The 16,445-nt window shown below is 49.3% G+C and overlaps 1 protein-coding gene across 5 annotated transcripts in view; it reads right to left on the bottom strand.

The window, feature by feature from the left end:
• Positions 1–16,445, bottom strand: part of pik3cd (phosphatidylinositol-4,5-bisphosphate 3-kinase, catalytic subunit delta) — a 245,206-nt gene that overhangs the window by 136,686 nt on the left and 92,075 nt on the right. Inside the window, exon 1 of one of the 5 annotated variants that reach the window (XM_070860519.1) lies at positions 8,947–9,292. The exons of the other annotated variants lie outside the window; for them this stretch is intronic. The gene's annotated coding sequence lies outside the window, so the exon portion shown is untranslated. Of the gene's footprint in view, positions 1–8,946; positions 9,293–16,445 lie in introns of those variants that run through there. 5 annotated transcript variants of the gene reach the window in all.

Raw genomic sequence — 16,445 nt, 5'->3', positions numbered from 1 at the left:
TACGTCTCTTTTGCGGTACCTTGATCGAACGCTTTTGGTAAAAGCCACATAAACTACATCTGCAGCATTTCCGTTGCCTATCCCACCTGCGCACAGCAGCGGGGAGGATGGAAGGAAACGGACGGAGCAACTGACACGGAAAGAGCGCAACGCTATTAAAAAAGGATTCAAATTTCATGTCGTAATGAGTTCAAGCTTCAAGGTTGACAAACCAATGTTGTTGCCTATTGTATTAATACCGAAGCCAGCATTCACAAATGAGATAGAATGTACAGCACAGAATCAGGCAATTCGGTCCAACCAGTTTATCATCCTCACCAGCCTCCTCCCACTTTACCACATCTCATCCGATCAGCACAACCTCCTATTCCTTTCTCCCTCATGTGTTTATCCAGCTTCCCCTTAAATGCATTGATACTATTCGCCTCAGCCACTCCCTGTGGTAACAAGTTCCACATTCTCATCACTCTCTGGGTAAGGAAGTTTCTCCTCAATTCCCGACTGGATTTATTCGTGACTATCTTATATTTATCACCCCTAGTTTTTGACTCCCCCACAAGTGGAAGCATTTTTTCTATGTCTACATTAAGAAACCCCTTCATAATTTTGAAGACCTCTTTGAGGTCACCCCTCTGCCTTCTCCTTTTCCGGAGAGCCCAAGCATGTGTGTCTTTCCTGATAGCTATCACCTCCCAAGATGGCACGGAGGATCCTGGACGTGACTGTGCTTACCATCCATGGTCTACAGCCAGATTATGCCCCGCATACAAACTATTATGAAGTTCTGTTGCCTGGGCCCCAAGCTCTGGAACTCCCCGCCTAAACCTCTCTGCCTCTTTCCTCCTTTAAGACGCTCCTTAAAACCTACCTCTTTGACCAAGCTTTTGGTCACCTGCCCTAATTTCTCCTTGTGTGGCTCGGTGTCAAATTTTTGGTCTTATAACACTCCTGCGAAGCGCCTGGGGATGTTTTACTGCGTTAAAGGCATTCGATAAATATAAGTTGTTGCTGTTGGATATTGACAAATCCTAGCAACTATAACAGGTTAGACTTTCAAAGCAGGATTTATTTTACTTCTTTCCCAGTCGCACAATATTTTATGAGTATTGTAGCTAGCACTTAAAAATGATGGCCTGGAATTTGCGGTCAACAGCGAAGCAAAGGCTTCCCCCACTCCCCGCCCCGCCCCCCTCCCCCCCACCAACCCCGGCCACCCCCGCCCCCCCCTCCTCCCCTCCCTCTGCCCCACCACCACCCCCACCCCCCTCCTCCCTTCCCCCCCAGCCCCCCTTCCCACCTCTCCTCCCCCCACCACCTGCCCCTTCCCCCCCGCCCCCCCTCCTCCCCTCCCTCTGCCCCACTACCACCCCCTCCTCCCTTCCCCCCAGCCCCCCTTCCCACCTCTCCTCCCCCCACCACCTGCCCCTTCCCCCCCGCCCCCCCTCCTCCCCTCCCTCTGCCCCACCACCACCCCCTCCCCTCCCTCTGCCCCACCACCACCCCCTTCCCACCTCTCCTCCCCCCACCACCTGCCCCTTTCCCCCCCCCCCCCCCACCCCACAGTACGCTCCACACAAGGATCTCACGATCCCGGTGTTGAGAACGTTGGGATTCCCGGCCTACAATTCAAATCAACAGAACTTAATGGGGAATCCCCGGCACGAGCTGTCGAAGCAGCCAATCAAAATGCAGAATTCTCGCAGACCACGAACAAGGAAGTGGGTGAGCTCTTCAAATTCAAACTTTTTAAAACAGTGAGAGAGAGCAAAAGATTGGGGCTCTCACATGGGGAAAACGCAAACCTGAAATAAAGATGGGCAAACTTTTTTTAAAAAACTTTGAAAAGTTTCTTAAAAGTTTTGTTTTTATTAAAATGGACACATTTCACAGGGGCACAGAATTAAAATGAGTTTTCCAGGCCCTTAAGATTTATTTAGCAGTCAATATGCTGTTGAAACCTTAGTTATACCTCATCCCTTTGGGTCGGACTGTTAGTGGGGAATTTAACAGCGTAATTACCGGGGAAGATTCAACCTTTTTGGCAGTTTCCCTGATTTGGGAGATTTCCCTGATTGCCGCCAGTCTCGGAGCTGTCGTTGACAGACCATAACTTTGGGATTTCTGCACGTGCCTGCGGAACGCCCGCGATTGGATTTACCACTAAACGAAGACATCCCGCAGATGTCTGAAACGCTCGAAATGCTCTGCGGTCTGGCAGTTACGGAATGATCACTTGCTGGCGATCGCAAGTGGCAAAACTAGGTTCCGCCGTGAATGCTCCTCCACTATTCCAGGGCAGCGCCAGTGTTTTCTGTGGTAAAACAAATTAGGACGAAAATTGCGGCCTCTCCGGCTGCGTACGATGTGCGCGCTGCGCCCGAAGAGGCCGCGCAAATAGCGGTTCTCCGGGCGTGATGCACATGCGCAGAGAACTGACTTTTGCGATTTGTCAAAATTTCTTGTGACAGGTCGCACACATCCCTGCAGGACATTCGCGGGCGGGTTCTTGGGCTACTTACCCAATTCTTGTTCTTCAAACTCTGACGCCTGGCAACAGTGGGTCTAAGGCCTGCTTTTAACCGCGTAAGAGTTTTAAAAGATAGAAAAATTAAATGTTATTACTTATTTTTATTTTACAAAAGCCTGTTTATAAAAGTAAGTTTATTTTTAACATTAAAAGCAATGTTTTCTCTGAAACATTTAATCTAATGCAATTTCTATTCCTTTAAAATAAGTGAAGTGTTTGATTAATTTATGTGTGTGTTTTAGTTGATTTTAGGGGTGTTCTCATTGATGGCAATGGGAGCTGGGAGCTGCCATTATATGGTCAAGTTCAGGTTTTGCAGTGCCGTCTGCGTGTAGGGAGAGGAAAGGAAAGGAGGCACAATATTTTTAAAAGATTGAATTTAGGGAGACGCAAGATATTTGGTTGATTTGGGGATATTTGATAATAAGCGACATGTGTCAGACTTCCAACAATATGCAAGACTCTCCCGTCGACTTCAAATGTACTTTGATCTCCATGTTCAAAAAAAAACTCTGCAAAAGGAAAATACAACAACAACAACAACTTGTATTTATATAGCGCCCTTACCGTCGTTAAACGTCCCAAGGTGCTTCACAGGAGCGTTAATAAACAAAATTTGACACCAAGCCATATAAGGAGATGTTAGGACCGCTGCCCAAAAGCTTGGTCAAAGAGGTAGGATTTAAGGAGCGTCATAAAGGAGGAGAGGTAGAGAGGTGGCGAGATTTAGGAAGGGAATTCCAGAGCTTGGGGCCTCGGCAACAGAAGGCAAGGCCACCAAGGGTGCAACGACTAGCTATGAGGACAGATTGGACAGACTGGGGTTGTTTTCTTTGGAACAGAGGAGGCTGAGGGTAGACCTGATTGAGGTGTATCTAATTAATAGGGGATAGGAAGGAGCTATTTCCCTGAGCAGAGGGGTCAACAACCAGGGGGCATAGATTTAAAGTAATTGGTAGGTTAAGAGGGGATTTGAGGAGAACTTGTTTCACCCAGAGGGTGGTGGTGAGGAACTCACTGCCTGAAAGGGTGGTAGAGGCAGAAACCCTCACCATATTTAAAAAGTACTTGGAGGTGCACTCGAAGTACCGTAACCTACAGGGCTAGGGAGCGAGAGCGGGAAAGTGGGATTAGGCGGGATAGCTCTTTGTCGGCCGGTGCGGACACAATGGGCCGATTGGCCTTCCTTTGTGCCTTAACTTTCTACGATTCGGTGATTTAAGATTGAGAATGCTCAAGTGGCCACAACTTAAGGAGGTTCATGGCATTTGGGAGAGTTTGGCCATGCTGCCCCTCGCTGCTGCCTACACAGCCTTTCGAATGGGTCGCAATGAGACCTAGTATCAGAAAGAAATCTTGAACACATAGCAAATAAACGGCAGGTTGCATCGGATCAGAGAGAGGATTGGGAGCAGGTCAGCAGACAGCGCTGGATGCGAAGGCGAAAGAGATAGATCCCACCTGGATTGTGTGGACAATCCTACACTTCCCCCTCATTTATTCAACCATCACGGACCAAGGAATGTACTACAATAGTGCAAGAAGCTCGAATCAAGAGGAAAACACAGTGGTCTGGCTTTTGAAGTTTCCACCCGAGGTGGGGGTCAGCCTGATTGACAGTCAGGTGGGAGGGGGGCAGAACGCCGGACAGGGTGCCACAACCAACAGGTCGGTGCGGGGTCCAAGGGGAGAACATAAACATAAGAAATAGGAGCAGGAGTCAGCCATAAGGCCCCTCGAGCCTGCTCCGCCATTTAATACGATCATGGCCGATCTGATCATGGACTCAGCTCCACTTCCCCGCCCGCTCCCCATAACCCCTCATCGTTTAAGAAACTTTCTATTTCCGTCTTAAATTTATTCAATGTCCCAGCTTCCACAGCTCCCTGAGGCAGCGAATTCCACAGATTTACAACCCTCTGAGAGGGGGGTAGAGGGTGGGGCGATCCCTGGGGGAGTTCCGATCCCGGTGAGGGTTGGATCCCCGGGGGGTGGGGCAGACTGCTGGTGGATGAGCTTGGGGGGGCCGGGAAGAAACACTCCTGCCCACCCCCCCCTCCACACCCCACCCACCCACCCACCACCCCCCACCCCACCCACCCCCACCACCCCCACCCACCCCCCCCCACCCCCACCACCACCCCCCACCCCACCCACCCCCACCACCCCCCACCCCACCCACCACCCCCCCCACCCCCACCACCCCACCACCCCACCCACCCCCACCCCACCACCCCCCACCCCACCCACCACCCCCCCCACCCCCACCACCCCTCCCCCCCACCCACCAGCTCCCACCCCACCCACCACCCCCACCCACCCCCCGACGGGCCCACGAGGATCGCTCCCCAAGGTTGTGTTCGCTTCGCTGCAGGCCCCAGGGCCTCATTTTCATATTTAAATTACCAACCCGCCTCCCTGTCCCGTCTGAGTAAACGTTGAAAGTCGGCAGGTTCCAGGCGAGATTTAGATTTTCAAAACTCGAACTACACTCTTAACCTACCCATTTTTTCATGTTAAAGTTCCCCCCAATTTTTTTTCTATTCAACAACAACTTGTATTTATATAGCGCCTTTAATGTAGTGAAACGTCCCAAGGTGCTTCACAGGAGTATTATGGGATAAAAATTTGACACCGAGCCGCATAAGTAGCAATTAGGGCAGGTGACCAAAAGCTTGGTCAAAGAGGTAGGTTTTAAGGAGCGTCTTAAAAGGAGGAAAGAGAGGTAGAGAGAGAGAGAGAGGTTTTGGGAGGGAGTTCCAGAGCTTGGGGCCCAGGCAACAGAAGGCACGGCCACCGATGGTTGAGGGATTATAATCAGGGATGCTCGAGGGCAGAATTAGAGCAGCGCAGACATCTCGGGGGGGTTGTGGGCTGAAGGAGATTACAGAGATGGGGAGGGGGCGAGGGCTATGGAGGGATTTGAAAACAAGGATGAGAATTTTGAAATCGAGGCGTTGCTTAACCGGGAGCCAATGTAGGTCAGTGAGCACAGGAGGGGATAGGTGAGCAGGACTTGGTGCGAGTTAGGACACGGGCAGCCGAGTTTTGGATGACCTCTAGTTTGCGTAGGGTGGAACGTGGGAGGCCAGCCAGGAGTGCGTTGGAATCGTCAAGTCTAGAGGTAACAAAGGCATGGATGAGGGTTTCAGCAGCGGATGAGATTCATTCCAATAAGATGATAGAGATTTTCTAACAATAGAATTGTTTTTTTTTTTTAAACATATTTACCTATTTGCAAGGTCCCTCTATGACATATCGCCTCATGCTCCGGACGGATGCCAGGAATTTGGGTCCCAGGTCTCGATTGTTTTAAAGCAAGGCCTGCGTTTATACAGTGCCTTCCATGACCACTGGACATCCCAAAGAAGCACTTTTTGGAGTGCAGTCACTATTGTAATGTGGGAAACACGGCAGCCAATTTGCGCACTGCAAGCTCCCACAAACAGCAACGTGATAATAACCAGATAATCTGTTTCAGTGATGTTGATAAATATTGGCCAAAGACAATGGGGATAACTCCCCTGCTCTCCCTCAAAATAGTGGCCATGGGATCTTTTACGTCCACCTGAGAGGGCAGACGGGGCCTCGGTTTAATGTCTCATCCGAAAGACGGCACCTCCGACAGTGCAGCACTCCCTCAGCACTGCACTGGAGTGTCGACCTAGATTTATGTGCTCAAGTCCCTGGAGTGGGTTTTGAACCCACAACCTTCTGACTCCGAGGCGAGGGGTGTTACCCACTGAGCCACAGCTTGGCACATTAAAGGCTCTATATAAATTCAAGTTGTTGTTGTTGTTGACAGTGCAGCGCTCCCACAGCACTGCACTGGGAGGGTCAGCCTGGATTGTTGTGTTCAAGTGTGACTTTGGAGGCAGCTAATTGGTGCACTCGCACAGTCCCACCTTGGCTCGATGGCGGATATTCTCGCTGCTGCCAGGGGTGACTGCCTCTGCTCCGTGCAGCACCCTCTCCAACAGCCAGCAACAATCGGGAGCTTATCATGTGGGGACACTGCAAATGACCTTTATCCTACCACTTGGGGCCATGGTGCCTTAACACAACAATGAAATACATTCTTTTGCCAAACAAAAGGCTTACATGTAATCATGGACTTCAGAGCATTTGATGATAAAAACAGAAGATTTTTCAGAAATACTTCAGATTCCGTAACTTTAGGGCTCAGAATTTCCAATATAAATTGTTAACAGATGAAGGTTTGCAACACTCTGTCAAATATTTAAGCTGGTAAATAACTCCATAAACACAAAAACACAATAACTTAGACTAAACTAGAAATGATTTTGAGAAACTTTTCAACAATTGACCTTATTAGCTTAACGGAGCCGAAAGTGCTACACCCATCAAAAAGGTTTGGAATATGTTGCACAGAACATATCCCTGATAGGAGATACTCTCCATTTATTTATTCAGGCAATACTTGGAACGTATGCATCTGCGAGTATGCTCACAGGTCTGTAGGGTTGTTGGGTTGTGAGTGGCTTAGCCAGTCATATGTCGTTTAACCTCGGTAGTGGGGAAGCTTTTAGAAACAATAATCAGGGACAAAGTTAAAAGTCACTTGGATAGGTGTGGATTAATTAAGGAAAGCCAGCACGGATTTGTTAAAGGCAAATCGCGATTAACCAACTTGATTTGAGTTTTTTGATGTAACAGAGAGGGTTGATGAGGGTAACGCGGTTGACGTGGTGTACATGGACTTCCAAAAGGCGTTCAAAAAAGTGCCACATAATAGGCTTACCAGCAAAGTTGAAGCTCATGGAATAAGAGGGACAGTGGCAGCATGGATACGGAATGGGCTCAGTGACAGGAAACGGAGAGTAGTGGTGAACGGTTGTTTTTCGGACTGGAGGAAGGTATACAGTGGTGTTCCCCAGGGGTCGGTACTGGGACCTCTGCTTTTCTTGATGTATGTTAATGACTTGGACTTGGGTGTACAGAGCACAATTTCAACATTTGCAAATGACACAAAACTTGGAAGTATAGAGAACAGTGAGGAGGATAATGATAGACAGGCTGGTGGAATGGGCAGACTCGTGGCAGATGAAATTTAACGCAGAAAAGTGCAAAGTGATGCATTTTGGTAGGAAGAACGAGGAGAGGCGATATAAACTAAAGGGTACAATCCTAAAGGGGGTGCATGAATAGAGTGACTGGGGGTATATGTGCACAAATCATTGAAGATGGCGGGGCAGGTTGAGAAAGCGGTTAAAAAAGCACACGGGATTCTGGGCTTCATAAATAGAGGCATAGAGTACAAAAGCAAGGAAGTTATGATGAACCTGTATAAAACACTGGTTCGGTCCCAACTGGAGTATTGTGTCCAATTCTGGGCACCACACTTTAGGAAGGATGTGAAGGCCTGAGAGAGGGTGCAGAACAGATTTACGAGAATGGTTCCAGGGATGAGGGACTTCAGTGACGTGGATAGACTGGAGAAGCTGGGGTTGTTCTCCTTGGAGCAGAGAAGGTTGAGAGGAGATTTGATCGAGGTGTTCAAACTCATGAGGGGTCTGGACAGAGTAGATAGAGAGAAACTGTTCCCATTGGTGGAAGGGTCGAGAACCAGAGGACACAGATTTAAAGTGATTGGCAGAAGAACCAAAGGCGACACGAGGAAAAACTTTTTTACGCAGCGAGAGGTTAAGATCTGGAATGAACGGCCTGAAAGGGTGGTGGAGGCAGATTCAAACGTTGCTTTCCAAAGCGAATTGGATAAGTACCTGAAGGAAAATAATTGCAGGGCTACGGGGAAAGGGACTAGCTGAAGTGCTCATGGAGAGCCGGCATGGGCTCGACGGGCCAAATGGCCTCCTCCTGTGCTCTAACCATTCTATGATCCCAAGTACTTTTGGAGTGTAGTCACTGATATAATGTGGGAAACGCGGCAGCCAATTTGCACACAGCACGCTCCCACAAACAGCAATGAGATAAAGACCAGAACGTTTGTTTTTGTTACGTCGATTGAGGGATAAATATCGGCCAGGTCACCCAGGGATAACTCCCCTGCTCTTCTTCGAAATAGTGCCGTGGGATCTTTTACATCCACCCGAGAGCGCAGACAGGGCCTCGGTTTAACGTCTCATCCGAAAGACAGCACCTCCCTCAGCACTGCACTGGGAGTGTCAGCCTAGATTTTTGTGCTCAAGTCCCTGGAATGGGACTTGAACCCACAACCTGCTGACTCAGAGGCAAGGGTGCTACCCACTGAGTCACTGGCTGACTCATCTTACAAGGCACGTGACTATGTCAGGAATTTCTCCAACGCAGAAAAATAGATGTCACAATTAGAAAGCATAATGGCTTGTAGTTTGAAAACAAACACCATTGCGACATTTATCCAGCCAATATTTTATCATTTGAACCTGAAAAGTAACCAGAAGCTGCCAAGATTTTACCTGCAGTGTTTTCCTTCCAGTCACCTACAGCTGCAGCGTCCGACAGAATGTGTTGACCGCGATACAAGCAACACCAGCTACAGTCCCGACACCAGAGATTCCACAATATTTAAACTCCATGTACTCTGTCTCAGAGTTGCATTTCTGGCAACAGGAACATCGCCGTCAACGTGATCAAATCGTTTAGGCTGAAATGTCTCAGGGTTTTGCTCCCGAAACAGCCCCTTGGTTCCACAGTTGCCCTCCAAAGTTCGCCTAACCGTCAAACACAGGACACAGGATTAGGACACAGATCTGTTTATGTTCCAGTGGCTGTTTAATCAAATTAACTTTCAAGGAAGTTGGATTCGTAGAACTGTGCATGCAAATGCTCACCCTGAATCTTATCACTTCCTACTCTCATTTTACTAAGGCTACAAGGAAGTAAAGAAATGTATAGCCACACACTCACACGCGAAAATTCGCTTTAGCCCAGAACTAGAGAGCAATTATCGGGCTGCCAGAAACAAGTTTCTTTTCATTAATTGGCAGCCTTAAAAATTCTGCGTATTGCCACACATCAGGAAGAAACATTTCAGGAACGTAATTATCTCGAAGGAACATCTTTGAGGGGAGTGCAGCAGAGCCAGATCAGAGCGATACTGCAGAGTGCCACTGCATGCAGTCACAGTGTGGTTCCTGCTCTCCACTCCAGGTCCCCATCCGGACTGTGCCAAGCAGGGCAGCACAGACCTGGGATCGCGATGTTTCTCCAACAGAGGAAAAAAATATGAAAGAAAAACTCGGATTTATATAGCACCTTGCTCCACCACCAGAGGTCTCAAAGCGCTTTACAGCCAATGATGTACATTTGGAGTGTAGTCAAAGATTGGTGACCGATAGGGACTGGGGTTCGGGGTGCAAAGAGGTAAAGGCTGTACCTTCACTGAGGGGTTCAGCTCACATTTGTGATCAGCTGTGTGTGGGGTGTGTGGGTGTGTGTGTATGTGTGTGTATGTGTGTGTGCATGTATGCATGCGTGTGCATGTGTGTGCGTGCGTGTATGCGTGCGTATATATGCTTGCATGCTGTGTGTGTGCGTGCATGTGTGTGCGTGCATGTATGTGTGTACGTGTACATATGCGTGCATGTGTGTGCATGTGTGTGCGTGCATGTATGTGTGCACATGTGTGTACATGCGTGCATGTGTGTGCGTGCATGTGTGTGTGTACATATGTGCGCGTGTGTGTGCGCACATTCAAGAGATTTTGTGTGAGGGAGAAAGCACTGGCAACAGAATGAAAGATGTTGTTGTGAACTCAGGTAGCACTTCCTCATTTTTTGGGAACTGAAACTTAAGCTACATTTAACACAATCCTTCTCAGTCACAAATACTGTCGCCCAAGTCATCCAGTGAAAATGAATGATCATTGGTCGGAGGTTGCCTCCGTGGGCTCACGAATGTCGCGCCCATTTTTCCGATATCAAGTTACGCCCAAGTCTTCTCCCGAGCTCACCCGAGTGTGCACAGATTTAAAATGGGCGTACATCAGCGCAAACAATTGGAGCCCAGGGAACGTGCCAAAGCCACACTGTATATTTCTTCTCCAAGTATGGAAATTCAACACATCAGGCACAGCATGTTTAGGAACCTGTAATCGGGGTGGATCTCCATCGTGACTTTTCCCTCGTGCCATTAAAATACATTCGAGGTCACAGAGAAAGAGAGAGCAGGTCTCGGTGAGGGGATATTAAAAAAAAAACAATGACTACAAAACACCTGAAGAATGACTTTATTTCCTGCTGCACCTCAACATGCGGTTGCAGAGTGAGGAGAGCCGCTGATCGAGCGTGATTGGAGGATTCCCGCACTTGCGAGTCAGGGAAGTGGCGGGCGTTTGTTCGGGTAGCGGGTTTGGCGGTCGGACGGTAAAAGATTGCGGAACCCTGGGCGCGTCGCAGTTACACGCGTGATGCAACTTACGCCCAACATTCCGCGACCTTCTAAGCCACGTAACTGGCTTGCCGGCAGACGATGGCGGCAACTCCAGCCCACATAGTGCTGACCCTCGGCACACTGCCTCCACAACACCAGGTCAAATATGGAGACGGCGACTGGGAGAACGTTATTACAAAGACATACACTTGCTTAAAAGTTCTGAGATTTGTCACGAAAATAGCGCCTTTCACAACCACCAGACGGCCCAAAGCGCTTCAAGGCCAATGAAGTACTTTTTTTGAAGTGTAGTCACTGTTGTAATGTGGGAAACGCAGCATCCAATTTGCACATAGCAACTCCTACAAAGAGCGATATGATGATCGCCAGATAATCTGTTGACTCTCCTGCTCTTCTTCGAAATAGTGCCATGGGATCTTTTACATCCACCCGAGGGGCCTCGGTTTAACGACTATTCCAAAAGACGGCACCTCCGACAGTGCAGCACTCCCTCAGCATTGCACTGGAGTGTCAGCCTGTGCATGGGAGCTCCCGAGGGGGTGTGTGTGTGTGGGGCAGGGGGGTATGTGTGTGTTATATATATATATCTATATATATATATGTGTGTGAGTGTGTGAGAGAGAGAGAGAGAGAGAGAGAGAGAGTGAGAGTGTGTGTGTGTGTGTGTGTGTGTGTGTGTGTGTGTGTGCGCGCGTGGGGCAGGGGTGTGTGTGTGTGTGTATATATGTGTGTGTGTGTGTGTGTGTGTGTGTAGGGGGGCAGGGGGGTGTGTGTGTGTGTATATATGTGTGTGTGTGTGTGTGTGTGTGTGTAGGGGGGCAGGGGGGTGTGTGTGTGTGTGGGGCAGGGGTGTGGGGGTGTGAGTGTGTATATGTGTGTGTGTGTGTAGGGGGGGCAGGGGGTGTGTGTGTGTGTATGTGTAGGGGGGGGCAGGGGTGTGTGTGTGTATGTGTGTGTGTGTGGGGCAGGGGGGTGGGGGTGTGAGTGTGTGTGCTGGGGGGTGAGCAGGGGTGTGTGGGTATGTTTGTGTGTGTGGGGGGGGGGGTATGAGGGTGTATGGCACAGTGTGTGCAAAGCTGAGTGGCAGGCTTGTTGATTATGTGACGTTTGAGCGATCTGCTGCTGCACCCCATGACTTGCATTGCCCAGTTACTGGGGTGCATTTTAGTGAAGCACACTTACCGCATTGGTTCATCGTTGCATTGTCTACCAAATGAAGGAGTTCAGGACACTCGACAGATTCGCGGGTTGTAATGCAGCGCCGGGTATCCAGTAATTCTGGTTACGCCTTGGATGTTCAGCAATTCATCCTCATCATCATCGCCATTCCCTCGTATCAAGGATGACTTGCTTCCACGCCAAAAATGGATGAGTTCACAGGTGTTTCAATGCCGAGGTGTGGAAGATGCCTGTGCGTGGATTTTTTTAACGTGGGGTGGCCATTGCACACCAGCCACCACACGGGTTTGACAGAGCTAGGTCTTGATCCAGTGGCAAGGGTCAACTAGGACGACTGGAGACCAGCTCTGCTGCGCGGACCTAGTGTGCACACATATCGCATGATGGGAAGTGTGGAGTGAGCAGGGCTCGGGACCGGCTGTGGACAATCTCAGCGTGTGCGGAGTTGTGAGAGCAGAGGCTGTTTATCACGGCTCACTGACAGCCATCATATGGCCTCCATTTGCAGGCTTTCGGTGCCACTGACAGTACACGAAACAATCGGGCCTGTCAATTGCTGGCATTTTGTCCATTTTCCTCTCCGGCCCTCCCACTGCTCCAGACATGCGGCATTTCAAAAGGCAACTGCGACATCTGGGGCTCCAACTACAGAGGGGACATTTCTCAGATCCCCACGGTTTGATTCAACCGCTTCCACACTTGACGCAACGCAGAACTCAGTACTCTGCCCAATACAATCACACCACCTCCAGTGCATGGCCCATTATAGTTGGATCTGTCTAGACAAATTACAGTCCTCGACTACATTTCTGGCTTCAGCTACTTGCATTTTTTTTTTTAAAAAAGCACATTAAATAGCGGCAAACTAACCTGATTGGAGTTTAGAAGAATGAGAGGTGATCGTATTGAAAGGTATAGGATTCTGAGGGGGTTTGACAGGGTAGATGCAGAGAGGGTGTTTCCCCTCGTGGGGGAACCTAGAACTAGGAGGCATAGTTTCAGAATAAGGGGTCGCCCATTTAAAAGGGTGCCGAGGAGGAATTTCATCTCTCAGAGGGTTGTAAATCTGTGGAATTCTCTACCCCAGAGAGCTGTGGAGACTGGGTCATTGAATATATTCACGGTGGAGACAGACAGATTTCTGAGCGATAAGGGAGTCAAGGATTATGGGGAGCGGGCAGGGAAGTGGAGCTGAGTCCATGATCAGATCAGCCATGATCTTATTGAATGGCGGAGCAGGCTCGAGGGGCCAAATGGCCGACTCCTGCTCCTATTTCTTGTGTTCTTATCACAGATAACCTCTTGCTTCACCAGCAGATTATAGATCCCTGTTTCACCCCCCTGTGGTGTGACAAGCGGATGTTAGCCGCACTATTTCCTGTTCCGTTAACACAATGGGTTCCCCGCTCCTCCGAAGCAGTCCAAGGCCCCGTCTGCCCTCTCCGGTGGACGAAACAGTTCCCACGGCACTATTTGAAAGAAGAGCAGGGGAGTTATCCCCGGTGTCCTGGGGCCAATATTTATCCCTCAATCAACATAACAAAAACAGATTATCTGGTCATAATCACATTGCTGTGTATGGGAGCTTTCTGTGCGCAAATTGGCTGCCGTGTTTCCCACATTACAACAGTGACTAGACTTCAAAAGTACTTCATTGGCTGCAAAGCGTTTTGGGACATCCGGTGGTCGTGAAAGGTGCTATATAAATGCAAATGCTTTGAGCGCGATTGCTGAACGTTACGAGCTACACCACAACGAGAACAACTCCACTTCCTTACAAAACAACATGATTGCTTTCAAACCACCACGCCTCCTAGCAAACATTTCCCCCCCGTTGGATTGAGATAAATCTGAAAGGGTTCAGCTGCTTTGACTTCAAACATACGGCAAGTGGCTTTGTGCCATCAAAAACTCACTTCACAAAAACATACGCACACACACACGCGCATATGCACACCTGGAGTGCTCGACTGTTTTGCCGTTAAGTACGCTTCATCATCATAGGCAGTCCCTCGGAATCGAGGAAGACTTGCTTCCTCTCTAAAAATGAGTTCTCAGTTGGCTGAACAGTCCAATACGGAAATTACAGTCTCTGTCACAGGTGGGACAGACAGTGGTTGGGGGAGAGGGTGGGTGGGGAGTCTGGTTTGCCGCACGCTCCTTCCGCTGCCTGCGCTTGTTTTCTGCACGCTCTCGGCGACGGTTACAGTGTTCAAAGAAACCCCCCCAAAAATACAAGGTAATAACCGGGAGGTGATTGCGGCAGATAGCAGCAGTCGGCGTCTCTGGAAATGTGGGACATTTCGTGTTCGTCCACAAACACGATCATCTGTCTGCTTTGAAGACTCCCAAACGTTAAAGGAATGCACTGATCGAGCAAGCCCCACATAGTTCATTACTTTAACTACTCCCGCTGAGATGTTGCCCTGGGAGACAGATGTTTTCTCAGATTAGAAGTCAAGCCAACAAGTCAGGCGACGGGAAGCCCTGCGGACTTCTTAGGCAGTCCCGCGGAGATGAGGATGACTTGCTTCCACACTGATACGAGTTCTCAGGTGACTGATGGGTCCGATGCGGGACCTGCCGTCTGTGTCACAGGTGGGGCAGATGGTGGTTGGAGGGGCGGGGTGGGTGGGGGGGCGCTTGGGTTGTTGTGCGCTCCTTCCGTTGTTTGTGCTTGGCTTCCGCGTGCTCCCGGTGAAGAGACTCGAGGTGTTTGGCCTTCCCGGATGCTCCTCCTCCACTTTGGGCAGTCTTGGGCCCGGGATCCTCCCGGGGCTGGCTTGGCATGGCGGAGATCGGAGTAGGGCGCTTGTTTTGTTCACCGGCCCCTTCGTCCACTGGCCATCATGTACCTGGGCATTTTGACAAGATCCCACACAAGAGGTTGGTGTGCAAAGTTAAGGCACATGGTATTGGGGGTAATGTTCTGACGTGGATAGAGAACTGGTTGGCAGACAGGAAGCAGAGAGTCGGGATAAACGGGACCTTTTCAGAATGGCAGGCAGTGACTAGTGGGGTACTGCAAGGTTCAGTGCTGGGACCCCAGCTATTTACAATATACATTAATGATTTAGACGAAGGAATTGAATGTAATATCTCCAAGTTTGCAGATGACACTAAGCTGGGTGGCGGTGTGAGCTGTGAGGAGGATGCTAAGAGACTGCAGGGTGACTTGGACAGGTTAGGTGAGTGGGCAAATGCATGGCAGATGCAGTATAATATAGATAAATGTGAGGTTATCCACTTGAGTAACAAAAACAGGAAGACAGATTATTATCTGGATGGTGACAGATTAGTAAAAGGGGAGGTGCAACGAGACCTGGGTGTCATGGTACATCAGTCATTGAACTTAGGCATGCAGGTACAGCAGGCGGTGAAGAAAGCAAATGGCATGTTGACCTTCATAGCGAGAGGATTTGAGTACAGGAGCAGGGAGGTCTTACTGCAGTTGTACAGAGCCTTGGTGAGACCACATCTTGAATATTGTGTGCAGTTTTGGTCTCCTAATCTGAGGAAGGACATTCTTGCTATTGAGGGAGTGCAGCGAAGGCTCACCAGACTGATTCCCGGGATGGTAGGACTGACAGATGAAGAAAGACTGGATCGACTAGGCTTATATTCAGGGGATCTCATAGAAGCATATAAAATTCTGACGGGATTGGGCAGGTTAGATGCAGGAAGAATGTTCCCGATGTTGGGGAAGTCCAGAACCAGAGGTCACAGTCTAAGGATAAGGGGTAAGCCATCTAGGACCAAGATGAGGAGAAACCGTTTCACTCAGAGATTGGCGAACCTGTGGAATTCTCTACCACAGAAACTTGTTGAGGCCAGTTTGTTGGATATATTCAAAAGGGAGTTAGATGTGACCCTTACGGCTAAAGGGATCAAGGGGTCTGAAGAGAAGGCAGGAATGGGGTACTGAAGTTGCATAATCAGCCATAATCATATTGAATGGCGGTGCAGGCTCGAAGGGCCGAATGGCACCTATTTTCTATGTTTCTATTCCCGGGGCCGAGTCCAGAGCCAGTCGGTCCTCTTTGTTTTAATACGGTCCCCATCAAATTTGCCTGCGAGCATTTGGCAGAGCTTGGTGGGCACTGCACTGGGCAGGCAGGCTGCTCTCTATCGGCTTGGAACCAGGCCAGCAGCTGAGCGATCGATAGCAACAGCAGGATACGTTCCGTCTCGGAGCCTGGGGCTCCGCGTCAGCTGAATCAGCTGAATCAGCTTCCATAGGAAAAACCTTCCTCCCAGTCTCTGTGAGAGGCCATTCAACTAAAGGCTTTAAGGGGGAAAAAGGAATATATTCTATAAAGAAAGAGTTGCATTTAAAAAGCACCTTTCACAACCATCGGCCATTTTAAAGCACTTTACAGCCAAT

The sequence above is a fragment of the Pristiophorus japonicus genome, chromosome 18 (genome assembly GCF_044704955.1).
Source record: "Pristiophorus japonicus isolate sPriJap1 chromosome 18, sPriJap1.hap1, whole genome shotgun sequence".
NCBI lineage: Eukaryota > Metazoa > Chordata > Chondrichthyes > Pristiophoridae > Pristiophorus > Pristiophorus japonicus.
Note: the sequence above shows the minus strand (reverse complement) of the source record. Positions and strands in the feature narration are given on the sequence as shown.